The 13,479-nt window shown below is 34.6% G+C and overlaps 3 long non-coding RNA genes across 3 annotated transcripts; all 3 read left to right on the forward strand.

Moving 5' to 3' along the window:
* The first annotated feature begins 833 nt into the window (after positions 1-833).
* On the forward strand, positions 834-2,242 carry LOC136805347 (uncharacterized). The gene is made up of 3 exons (XR_010846376.1): positions 834-889; positions 1,485-1,608; positions 1,886-2,242. It is a non-coding gene; the product is annotated as an uncharacterized lncRNA (long non-coding RNA).
* A 376-nt stretch (positions 2,243-2,618) lies between these two features.
* Positions 2,619-3,570, forward strand: LOC136805346 (uncharacterized). Its single transcript, XR_010846375.1, has 3 exons — positions 2,619-2,706; positions 3,137-3,193; positions 3,475-3,570. It is a non-coding gene; the product is annotated as an uncharacterized lncRNA (long non-coding RNA).
* Positions 3,571-11,917: 8,347 nt separating this feature from the next.
* Positions 11,918-13,404, forward strand: LOC136805371 (uncharacterized). The gene is made up of 2 exons (XR_010846381.1): positions 11,918-12,068; positions 12,421-13,404. It is a non-coding gene; the product is annotated as an uncharacterized lncRNA (long non-coding RNA).
* The last annotated feature ends 75 nt before the right edge of the window (positions 13,405-13,479 follow it).

The raw sequence follows: 13,479 nt of genomic DNA on the forward strand, positions 1-13,479 counted from the left end.
TAGTGATTTAAGCAATTACTTATCACCTGCTCCATTCATTGAGGAGCAAAAAGCCAAGTAATTAATTGTTCGAAATTATCGTCAAAGGTGTCAACGCATGTCACCAACTCGGAATTTGTCATCGGTAACACAATAAAGTTAAAAATGTTTAAATGATTGCACCCGATATTCATAAATATACAAGTTAGCAAGTATCAATATAGAGAGTTTTTTTCAAATCTCCCTTATCAATGGGTATGAGAGCCGATGTTTCACTCTTAATTTAGAACTTTAGATACCTTAAGGGAAGAAATTTTCGCGAGAAGAAATTTTCGCGGAAGAAATTTTCGCGGAATTTAATTTCGCGAATTTGGGTGTAATTCGCGAAATTAAATTCCGCGAAACACACCAAAATTGTTAAATCGCGAAATTAAATTCCGCGAAATTTGTTTTTTTTCTTCTTCTTTTATTTTGTTGTTTTTGACCAGGTATTACCAAAAAAGATAGACACGATTGATTTTTAAGCATTATAATGTGTATTTTTTATCAAATATAAACAAATATAAACACCTCCGTGATGCTTCAAAGTTAATCTAAGTTGATAAATTCTTCTCTATCGCGAAATTAAATTCCGTGAAACTTTTAAAATCGGCTCATTCGCGAAATTAAATTCCGCGAAATTTGCCATTTTGAAACTCTGATTCGCGAAAATTTCTTCTCGCGAAAAATTCTTCCCTTAAGGTAGCCATTCGGTTTAGACAGCCATTCGATTTATTTCACTAGTTAGGATTCCGTCAATCAGATTCTACTACACGGTCGAATTTGATGTTAATATTTATTTTCACTGTTTTCAGCAACTTAAAGATGAAGAACATCTTTGTTAACAAAAGTGGCGAATTGAAAATAGATGGTAAGATTTTTTATACTAAATAAACATCCGCGCACTTTATCACACAACCTTTTGAAAGCTAAACCCACAAATTTGCCCAACTATAACAGTCTATGATTTCAAGAAAATTTCTTTCAACTGTAACTGTTTAATGAATGCAATATCCTTTTGAGCGTTTTACAGACGTTATTTGAACGTTGTTTTGATTTGACATTTTGAAGCATTTTTTGTAAATCTATTTATTTCCTTTACTTTTTTAAAACATTCTCCGAATTCTTTAAAGATAGCTTTGATGGCCTTTTGAGTACCTACTGTGAGACAGCGTCTTACATGGCACCTGAAATGATTCGAGGTTATCTTGGAGACAGCATCTGTTATGATGGCACTAAGTCGGACAATTGGAGTCTATAAGTTTATTTCAAATTTGACAATTCTAGTTCTTTTTCGTGTTATTTCTTCTTAGTGGAAAGAACATGAAGCTTGATTTTAACAATAACCTAAGAACAAGAACTATTAAAAGAGATGCCTTTCTCAGTGAATAAGAAGAGTTTGAACCAAAATTTACTGGCTCCAATAAATAGTAATCTTATTATCTTCTTGAAATTTACTTTTTTAGCGGTATCATCCTGTTTGAGCTGCTGACTGGTAAGCGACCTTACCCAACGTTTGAATGGAGAATATTGAGCAACTTGATTGAGAAGAAAAGTTTCGCCGAGCAGCAGAAATCTCGTTGTCCCAAGGTAAACATAAACAACTCTTTTTCTTTCTTTTGAGGCTCGTCTTGACTCGTACGATAAAAACGTCAATTATACGTATACACAAGTATACGCCCGATTGAAACGCCTCTAAGCGTGGACCACGGCGTTCTTAGGTGATATCCAGTCAACAAGTAAACAAAGCGTTTGTCAACACTTTTGGGATTCTAAACAAAACGTTTGGCTCGGTGTTTTTCGAGTTTTTCCGTGTAAAGAATCCAGAGTCAATACAAAAATAGCTTTTATTTCATTTTCACTTTAGAATGTCATCTCCTCGGTCGCCTTTTGGAGAAGGATCGACAGAAAATGACAACCTTGGATGAATTTCTTAGACATCCTTGGTACACATCGAGAAAACCGAATGACTAGAAGATTGCGCAAAATCAAGCAGTGCAGACAGCAAAATTAGTTGCAGACGAACAAGTCCCAAGACCGTCTCAAGATGTTCGTGTTAAGAATGGGAACAACAAGTTAAACATCTGTATTATCAATGGACGACAAGACAACATCACTAAAATCTACCCAAAGGGCCACCACTTCCAGTCATCCGAGTGGAGGGAATAAGTCCATTGGCAAACCCCATTCCATATAAAATATAACATCAAAAAATAAACAAAAATAAAATACCATCAAAAATTTAGATTTTTTTGTTATTATTTGCCCAAATTTTTGTCCCCGTTGGGAAAATACAAAACAACTTAGTCCCACTTGGAAATTGACTTTCTTGTCATTCAAATTCTCATTTCAACTGGGGATCCTTTTGTATTTGAATTGAAAAAATACACTCCAAAACCATACCTACCTGATGATGAGAATCAGATAAAAATAGGACAAATAGCAAGAGAGTAAGAAAGTGTAGTGAGCAGCTTGAATAGATTAAGTCGCTCATGAAATTCCCGTGGCAAATAGGTCGAACCTTAAAAAATACGAACGGCAGTTAAAGGGTTAATCTAATACATCAGGTCCAGATGAGGAAAACTTAATTCAATTAATTAATATACAAAAATATTCCTCACACTTCAGGCGAAACGAGTCAAAGGGTTCAGAATCTTCCGAATGAAGAAATCGTCCTTCCAACATTAGGTAAAAAATATTGTTGATCAGTGTATATATCCTCCGAACCCCCATAATAAAGAATGTTCATAGAGTCTGGCCACGGAATGATTTTTAAGCTTTTGATTTATTATGTGACCCGCTTTAATTTTACTTTATACGCTTTTTTTTAAAAGATCTAGTCTGAATAGACGATATCGCGTTTAGATAAATGCAATGCATTCTGGTTTCTCGGGGACTCTCAAAGGAACTATAATGTCGATTATATACTGATCTGGAATAGATTATAATTCCCTTGAGGGTCCCGAGAAACCAGAATGCATTGCATTTATCTAAACGCGATATCGTCTATTAGGATCCTAGCCTCAGAATGCTGTAAAAATATTTTAGGATAATCTTCCCGGTTTTTATAAAAAATTTATGCTTTTAATTAAACTAATTAAACCAAACCTTTTTTTAGACGAAGAGGCAATCGTTCAACAGAGGATAGAGGAAACTGAAGTTACCACCAAAACCGGTATATATTTTCGCTTAGTTATAAAACCGCTTTATGCGTGTCAAAAATCCGGGCTACATGACCTACAGGTAGCTAGTTATAAAAAGTGCAACAAACTTGTAAAACAAGTAGCCATATTTGGTTTTATTTTTTATTTTGACATGTGACATTTGTTCTGATTTTGTATCCGCATACAGTTTGTTTACAATTTCGCAAGTACTGTTTTGTCCCTTTAAAATGTATGTATTTTATTTGAGATCGAATTTCGAATGACGTCATTTTTTTCTTCTTTTTTTTTCCAGTTGCTATTCAAACTGAAAACGTAAATGACACGAACAACAAGCGATACTTTTATGGACCTACCTGGTTATCAAACTAATCAGTGAACATTGAAACAATGAAACACATATAAGACATAACTGGTCAAAATACAAAAAAATAAAGAAAATGAAAGCATATCTATTGAGAGAAACTGTCAACACTATTGAAAAAGATTTTTGAAAAAGAAATAAAAAAGGGCTTATTGTAATTTACGGAATCAGATTCCGCCTTTTAATTTGCGGAATCTCATTCTCAGCCCGGAATGAGATTCCGCAAATTACAAATCTACGGAATCTGCTAATAACTCCCGACGGCGTTATGGTATAAGCTTCAAATTTTCCATGCAAGTTCGTATCAATGAGGGGCTGTTTTGTGGCAAATTTGGGGTTCTGAAACTCATTGGTTTGTGAGTTACGAGTACTTCGAGTTTTGCCTTAACCAGCCTAGGCAGGAGTGTATTACGTAGTCTTATGTTTTTCCACCGTAAGTCTCGCTTACATCATGTGTCAAACTTGATTTTTGGCACGCATTTCCATATTTATGGAGGGCTTCTTTGTGCAAAATTTGGGCTTGTAAAACATATTGGTTCGGGAGATACAACGATTTTGAGTTTTTTTCAACAAGGGCTGTTAGAGTTCCTTACGTGATTTTACGTTATTCCGTAATAGCTGCCGTTAACGACCTTTTCAAATGTTCAAATTTGGCACAGAACAGCGTCTTATGGATGTCGAGACGTGTGCAAAGTTTGGTTTGAAATAACCAATTCCTTCGAGAGTTATTAGCAGATTCCGTAGATTTGTAATTTGCGGAATCAGTTCGGAACTATAATTTTTTCTGTCGTAACATCCGTTTACGTAGGTTATTAGAGTTGATTTTTTTTGTGAAGGTGCATCTGTTAGTTGGTAATATGTATGCTAAATTTGGTTGAAAAATATTAATTGGTTGGAAAGATATGAGCAAATTCCGTAGATTAGTAATTTGCGGAATGAGATTCCGCAAATTAAAAGGCGGAATCTGATTCCGTAAATTACAATAAGCCATAAAAAAGCTATTAAGCGCTTTTCTTTATAAAAACCACTATCAGAAAAATGCACAACTTAATAAATAAGGTTTCCAGAAAACTCAAACCGTCGCACTCTACCGTGACATTTTCTTCTGTTAGAAAAAATAATAATAAAAATTAATTTGGCTAATAACATTGATCTATGCTCATAAATAGTGATTCTTATAGATAAAGATTCGTTTTTCAGCCAAAAAAATAATAAGTGTTTACAGAAAACTCAATTCATCGCGCTCTAAGGTGACATTTTCATTGTTAGAAAAAATAATAATAAAATAATAATTTGGCTAAGAACATTGATCTATGCTTATAATTAGTGATTCTTATAGATAAAGATTCGTTTTTCAGCCAAAAAAATAATAAGTGTTTCTAAAAAACTCAAATCATTACCCTCCACCGTGACATTTTCATCTTAAAAAAAACTAATAAAAATAATAATAATAATAATAAGGCTAAGAACATTGATGTATTCTTATTAAAAGTGGCTCTTATAGATAAAAATACGATTTTTGAGCCAAAAAATTTTTTTTGCAAAAATCTGCTTGAGCCATCTTTTAACTATGTTTGTACCCTACTTTCATGCTAAAAATCAGAAAAAATTAATGATCCAATTTTTCACAAAGTCCAAAAAACCCGTTTTTAAGCCGTTTTTTGGCCCAAATTTACCCCCAAAATTTTTTTTTCGAAAGTCTGGCTCCGTCACATTCAAGGGTTTATGGTCATACACCTTTGTGCCAAAAATCAGAAAAAACTAATGAGCCAATCTCGAGAAAAGCTGGTAACTAACTAACTAACTAACGAACGAACATGGGTTAATTTATAGGAAAAAACTCTTGTCTATTGCTCATTCCGACATCGACTTTATATTTCTGCCTATCTTCTCTGAGACTTCTTTCTGACCCCCTCGTGACTTTTCTAACTTATTTACTATGTTTTCTGACTATACAAAGTGTTTTAACTTTTACCTTGAAATATCGACCCGACCGGGGTTCGAACCCACCAAATGAAAGAGTTTCTGATCAGAAACCCAGCGCGCTATCCGTTGAGCCACACTCGCACAGCAGAACACAAAATTTGGAAATACTTATAGAATGACAAAAAAGACGGGGGTAATGTTATTATAATATGGGTAGCAGTACCCCTTCTTTAACCTGACTGAAATTCGAGCCGTTACTAGCAACCCTGCGGGGCCCAAGGCGCCGAGTATGCACCCGGCACAGTGACAAGCCGTTACTAGCAATCCTGACCTAAGCAATTCCAAACAACAAAACCCCCGGAAAATTTAAAATGTCGGAATGATCAATATACAAGAGTTTTTTCCTAATTTATAGGACCTCCACCCCACCGGGGTAGGTCCAAAAATGATACGAACCAATTATTACATCAAGTCCTGGTAATTTTAATTTAAATATAGTAAATAGTATAGAATTTTTAAGGTCTTAAGGGCTCTGACCATAGTCAGAAAATTAATTTTAGTATCTGAACATAAAAATTATGTTTTAGATTCTTTAACACTTTTAACAAAGAATTGCCTTATAAATTGCTTTTGAATTAAACCCCTTAAGAGTAATTAAGAACTTAATTGCAAAAATGACGTTATGAACTTTAAAAAGACGTTAATAATATGTTGCATCACCTTCTTTTATAAAAAGTGCTAAGTTTTAATGGGTAATTAACCTTTTTGTTTCGAACTTTTTTCAAACTGACCGCAAAGAATTGAACTATTTTGCAGAAAATTTTTCTAAAAAGAGTTGTCAAAAGTTATGACTGTTTTTTTAAGCAAAATCCAGATGAAAAATTGATGAAAAACCACTATTTTGAAGATTTCGAGACAAAGAAGCATTTACAAAAATTTTCCGCAAAAATTTTTATTGTTCGGTAAAAGATACACAATCTACTGCGTAAAATTTTTCAAAATGTTCTTTCTTCGCTGAAACTAAGCTCTTCAAAGTTGAAATACTCTTCCTCGCAAAAGTCTTCATTTTCTTCTTCATCAAATTTTTTCATGTCACACTAAAATCAATCCAATTATAACTCTTTTTAAGAAATCGAATGAAGAAATCAAAGATTTGGTGCTACATCTCAAAAATGAAGTGGACATGATCAAAAAATTTATCTGCAACAAGAAGGCCACATTCAACCACCACCACCCCAATGCAAACCCAAACCCACCCAAACCCGAACGCAAACCCAAACCCAAACCCACAACCACAACAATAAAAAGAAATTCAACCAAGTCAAGAGAGCGAGATTGACAGTTTTTTTGAGGAAAATATCAGCTACATATCACTGATGACAGACGATGATTTGTTTCCCAGCTTACAACAAGAGGAAGCGGTGGAAGAGGAAGCAGTGGAAGAAGAAGCGGTGGAAGAGGGAGCGGTGGAAGAAGAAACGAAAACGGACAATGCAGAAAGTTCTCTGCCTGGTGCCCCCCCCAACAAAAAAAAGAAGAACAGTCAACCAAGCGAAGCGGATGCTAAAAAGGGAGCTCCATAATTCCTTCTCTCAGCACGAGTTGGCGACACACCGTTCCACAGCGGTGAATCGTACGTTCAAAGGTCAAGAAATCATTTGCGATGCGCTGTCGCCAACTCGGCTGAACAGGGCAATTGCCAAAGTCGACCAAAAACACCCTTTGGATATGGCTGACATTCGAGCAAGAAATGAATTGGGCGAAACCATAAACCAAAAATGTAGGGCAGCCGTGAGAGCCACGAAAAAGCTACTTTAATCGTAGAAATTTTAGCGAGACTAAATTTAGCGTTCTCGCTAAAACATGCTGAATTGACAGACACTTTACATGACCATCCATCGTGAAAATGGCCAAAAATTTAAGAAATATGCTAAGAATATCACCATCATGGAATTTGGAAACTGAAGCTAATATTAATGCCATTTGTAGAGCATTTTCAATTATAACCTAAGAATGTAAGAACATTTTTGAATGATTTTCCCAAAAAAGTTACAAAAAGAATACCCATGATGATACACCATTCTTATAAAAAAACCGTGTAGTAGGTGGCATTTTCAAATTTCGACACACTTCACGTTTTTTTATTAGAACGCAGTTTATAAGAACAATTAGTCTGAAATTGGTTTAAAAAATGAGAACATCTTAAAAACATTTTTAGCCTGGGCAAAGAGAGGTAAAAAAATTGAGATATAATCTATCAAATTAAAAAGAGTTTTTTAAAAGATTGTCTCAAAGTTGGAAAATGCTAAGTAAAAACAAGGCAAGAAATAAGAACATTTGAGGCTGAAATTCGAAGAAAAAATAAGCACATTTAGACGCAGCCAAAATTAAGGTCTTCTAATAAAAAAAACGTGTAAATGTCCTCTAGTAATTTATAATTTTTTCTTCAATGATTGATGATTAAGTATACCTTGAGGGAACTAATTCTCGCAGGATCGAGTAGCAAAAAAAAATTCAAAGAAAAGATAGGCATTTTTGTCTCAAAGCTGGTGTCCAAATCGTGTCGCAAAAATAAGGTCCAGCAAAAAGTAGTTCCCTTGAAGGCGACTTAAATACTTGAGCAATATCTACATTTAGATGTAGGTTGAATATAATCCAGAAATGCAATAATAATTACCAGTGATACTTTTTTGTGTTTAATTGTAAGGAGGGGTAGAATAATGGTACTGGTTGATACACAAAAAAAGTCAAAGAAATAAACTACAAAATGGACTCCGATGTATGTATCTAAATGTAGGTAGTGCAAGACATAGGTTGGACTGATTTTAAAGACTTTGTAAGAATATTACATTATTTAGGCTTCAAACCGAAAAAAAAAGGAACATTCGAAGGCTTCCAAGAATGTTCTGTTCTAATAAAAAACGTGCATTGTTGTGATTTCTTTTTTCCTTGAGTAGCATGAGAATTCCATTGTTCTATTGAAATTTCAAAAATGTCCTAATGATATTGCTATCTTAAAAACTTTCAATCCCCAAATTATTTCTCGAAAATAGTCTTAGATGAATGTAAAATTTCTCCCAAGTCATTCTATAAAATAAATAGTTTTATATTACTTTACTATGGTTTCCATTAGTCTCCCCCCTACTTAACTATACACTAGACTAAAAAATATGCTAAAATGATTTCAACCAAATTAGGTTAGGGTTAGGGTTAGGGTTAGGGTGAGAGCGCTGCATTACTTTGATTGTTTATAGCCCAAATTTTGATAGGTCACCTGCCCAAACAAATATGCATGGTGTGTTAATAGCCCGAATTTGATTAGTTAATGCCCGAAAAAAAAAATTTTTTTGGTAGGTGATCCGCCCGAAAAGATTGTATTCTGCCCAAAAGTGATAGGTTAGTTGCCCAAATGCTTAGTAATATATGCCCAAATTTATATATCTGCCCAAAAAAGATCCCAAATTTACTTACGAGTATAAATGGGTCACTTTTGGTGCAAAGATTAGGGACTGAAAGTGTTATTGTTTAAACCTTATTCTAGATTAACGAAGCAATATTTTTTTATTATTTAGAGAAAAATGAAAGTCAAAAAAAATACCGGTCCGAGCACAAAGAAATCGAAGCAAGTGGAGAAAGATTCTGATACGGTGAGTTAAATCAGCTATGTTAATGTCATTTTTTAACTACGCTCCATTTCACACTTAACCCACGTTTTTTTCCTGAAAACTTTATATTACTTGTTATGAGATAAATTCTTAGGAATTTAACAAAATGTAAAATAATGATAACACAAATGGCATTGCTATAGATTATACCAGCAGAAAAGCGTTGAAGCTTCTCAAAATGTGGGTAAAAAACAACCATACTAGAAGAACAGCATGAAGTAGGTCTTTTTAACGAAAACAATGAAGACGCTCTCCCTTTAATAGATATTTACTACCATCTGATAAATATTTCTGTTAGATTAGTGGGGAATTCAACAAAGTTAGGTACAAAAAAATCTTTAAGATAGGTCTTCACTTTTTGCGCGTTAATAAATTCGGGCAGAAATCAACCAGTGATTGATATTGGTCAAGTATGTTACTTTTATGTTTTAAGGTAGACTTGATTTCCTTTGCTGGGTTGAGAACTTTCCAATCAATGTTTTGTATCTAAATTATTTGTACCATACCTTGGTACAGAATTAAGTCCCATCTCTTTTTATCAATATCAGGAAAGAAGTGTCAAACTATCAATGGCACGACATGCCCTTTTCAATCCATCATACCGGTACTACCCGGGGTCGGAGGCAAAAGACAAGTACATCAAATTTGATCAAAAGGCATGTCTCCAACCACATGTAATTGTCACAGCAGAAGTGCTTAAAAAGATTGATTCGGCAAAAATGGAAATCCAAAATGAAATGGAAAGAGTCTATGGTCATAAAGATATGATGAACCCGTTCAGAGTCAACGGAAAACTGAGGTATACAATGATTTAACCTAAAAGAATTGTATATTTTGTCAAGAGATATTATTAGACTGCAAGCAGGCCCAATGTTTCTCTCCAGTTTTATTTCTCTTCTTCTCTCTCTGTTTTTCACTTTAATGTTTAGCAATGAATAGTAGTTCTATCATATCACTTGCGGGCATGATTCGACGAATTAGCAGTAAAGAACTCTTTTAGGGAAATATAAAATCACTCTTATTTCAGGTCCATCTTTCAATAATTGTATACAAAACTATCTACGGCTTTGTTTATTTATTGCAAAATTAGTTCTTCGAGATTTCTAACCCTTACATTATATAGGTCACATTACATAAACATTACCTTGTAGATACGACGTACGGTGCTGGCAAGACAAAAATTGTGGGATGAAGTCAAGGGAAATCAAAAGCCATCTTATGCACAAACATGGCATTGACAAGGAAACGGTTAACCTTGAATACAACGCCTTGTTCCAAACCATCCAACATATGTTCTTATTGTCCAAACATGGTGTTCCGAACCCAACGATATGTAGCATTTGTAATAAAGGAGTCCAACGAATGGATCTTCATCTTATTAATAACCACTCCTTAATCAAAGGAGAAGAAAGGTATTTAACCAATATTCCAACTCAGAAATTCAATCAAAAACCACTTCCTTGATTTTAAACCCCGTTGTTATTATTCGTTCTGTTCCATATTTTTGTTTTTGCTACTGTTACCATTCTTTGCCCCTTTCCTAAAGGTGCCCCCAGGGTGGGACAAGGTTCAAACTACCTAAGTATTTAAAAAACATTCCATTATTTTCTTTATTACAATTACAGATACAAGGACGCGATGAGAGCAAAAGTTAAAGCTACCTCAATTCTCCAAGATATTCTCAATAAAGAAGGCACCAGAAAGTCAAGTTCTACCGAACAAACAAAATCTCAAAACGAAAATTCGAGAAAACGTTTGACTGAAATGCCGAGTTGCAGTGTCACTACCCCAGAAAATGTTAAGCCGAAGTCCTGCCCTATCAAACCAGGGAGAGTTCAACCTTGTTTAAGGGGACAGGCTCCAGCAGCAGAAAATTTGAAACGTTCCAAAACGCTTTCAAGAAAAAGAAAGCTAACTTCGAACGAGCGGAATGAAAGAAAAGTTCCTACGAAGGACAACTTTGTGTATTTTTACTTGAATGCAGCGGATTTATTTATGGACTTCAAGTGTTATCTCGAAAAATCATGTGGTAAAAATCCAGCACAAGCGAAATCCATCATCGCGAACATAAAAGGTAATTTTACTTTACTAGTGAAATGAAACAAAATCAATTTCCCGATACTTTCAAATTAACTTTGCGTGGTCGTATTTTTGATCGAAGTTTTATTCTGTTACTTAGTTCTCGTTCTGTTCTAGTTGTAAGTTTATGTAATTATTTATATATTCATTTTTCATTCTTCGCGGTGGCCTCTGGGGGAGACAATGATAAAGTTGTCTGAAAGCTTAGTCGTTTTTCCATGGCCAGTCACTTTAAATACTAGTAATTATTATTTTTAATATTATTACGATTATTGCTATCACTGTTATAGGAATGTGGATTGCCGTGGACCCTACAATGTCGCTTAATCCTAACTGCTTGTCGAATCCGGAATCCATTGAGGACAATTACATATTGTCAAATATCGCAATAACGAAAGAAGTTTACGAGACAAAGAGCTATCATTTACCGCATCTCCAACCAGGGACATTGCAAAATAAAATCAACAACTTGGTATTACTTTACACATTCTCTAAGAATCGACAAGTCTGGATTGGATTGACTATCAATCAGATAGAAGTGAATATCGGAAGAATGAAAGAGTCAAAACAGCTACTCGCTTCCCTCCAAAAAAAAAGGTATGCTTTTGTCCTTTTCATTTAAACTCCTTCTATGTAGTTGAACACGTTAATTTTTAAGACGATTTTAGTAGAAACATACGACTAAGAAACCCCGCCAAGGGGAAGCCCCATTGGGGGCTTGAAATACGGTGTGGCGACCGGGCGGTTTACCCAATGCCTGGTAGGATAACCATAACTAACCCTACTAGTATACAATCTATGTTCACCAGGGGAAACAAGAAGAGAAGTCCACCCAAAATTATCCAAAAACTGCAGGTAAAATATTTCTTGTTTTATAAAATAACTGATTGACTGGCCTTCGTTTACCTAAATTATTTTAAATTATACCTTTTGTAAACGCACTTCATTTGTACAACAACCGTTTATGATTTGAAAGGGTTGTATTTTGATGGGATAAATTTTTGCAGGGATTAATGTTTGTGGATGAGCCTATCCGCGAAATTTTAGGATTTCGAGGATGTCGCCTTTTCAAATATCACGGGGATTTTTTTCGCAGATGACACCCAAATCCGCGAATTCTGTGAAATTTAATCCTCGCGAAAATTTATCCCTTCAAAAAGTATATTATTTGAATAATTCTGTTATGGTTCCTATCTTTTTTTCTCAGGCAAAAACTGATCTGGAGATGCTGCAATCGCATAACGTAACCAAGATCCTATTATGCCAAGACGAAATAGTCATATTATCATGTGGCAAAATCCTAACACGGTTAGGAGTTGATGATATTGGTTTGGCCATAATAACCATGTTTAGTCATTTTTACCTTTTGGATTTAAATTACCCGGCCTGTTGGTGGGCTGTTTTCACATTTATACAATTTGCCATCTTCGGCGAAAAAGAGGAAGAGAGTGTGCAAGAACAATTTCGGGATCAGTGGAAGAAAGAATGGAAAGAGTTTACCTCGTATCTCTCTTCCAGGGAGGAAGAGGAGGTGCTCAATGATTGATGACATTTAGCATTGTTTCGTTTTTTCATTCTTTTCGCTTAATTAGGCTGGTGTAATAGATACAAAAATCAGTAGAAATAAACATGTAAAAAAACATTAACCCGTATGTCGTAAAAAGAAAGTTTTAGACTTCAAACAAAGACAAAAAAGTAAACCTCCATCAAGAAAAAACATTTCTTTAACTAAAGTACGACTTCTACACGTTTTGAAGAATCAGCAGAAAACTCTTTCTAGAAGCTTTCTAAATTGAACTTTGAACCAACGCGGGAGGAACGTTTTGAAGAATCAGCAGAAAGCTCTTTCTAGAAGCTTTTCTAAATTGGACTTTGAACCAACATGGGAAAAACGTTTTGAAACCTAAGCAAAAAGGACAACATCAAAAAGGTATAAATAGCGGAAGAAATCAAAAAGAAGGCAGATCTGAAATAGAGGAGCAACATGGGAATTGGATGGAAATTAAATTAAAGAAGAAAAGCAGGTCAAGATTGGAGAAGAGAGAGGAAGGACACAAGGAAAAGTCACAAGAAGAAATTGGAAGTTGGAGAAATTGAAGAATAAAAATTATATTGTAACTAAGAGTGTGAATTTAAAGATAAAGAAAAGAATCTAAGGGAAAAGATTAAAGTTAAAAGCGAACCCCTTAAATATTCGTTGTCAATTTATTGTTTGGAAAGCTTGGAAATTAATTTATCAGTAACAAGTATTAACCTACCTGTTACA

Source organism: Clytia hemisphaerica, unplaced genomic scaffold (genome assembly GCF_902728285.1).
Source record: "Clytia hemisphaerica strain Z4C2 unplaced genomic scaffold, Clytia hemisphaerica genome assembly, whole genome shotgun sequence".
Taxonomy (NCBI): Eukaryota; Metazoa; Cnidaria; class Hydrozoa; order Leptothecata; family Clytiidae; genus Clytia; species Clytia hemisphaerica.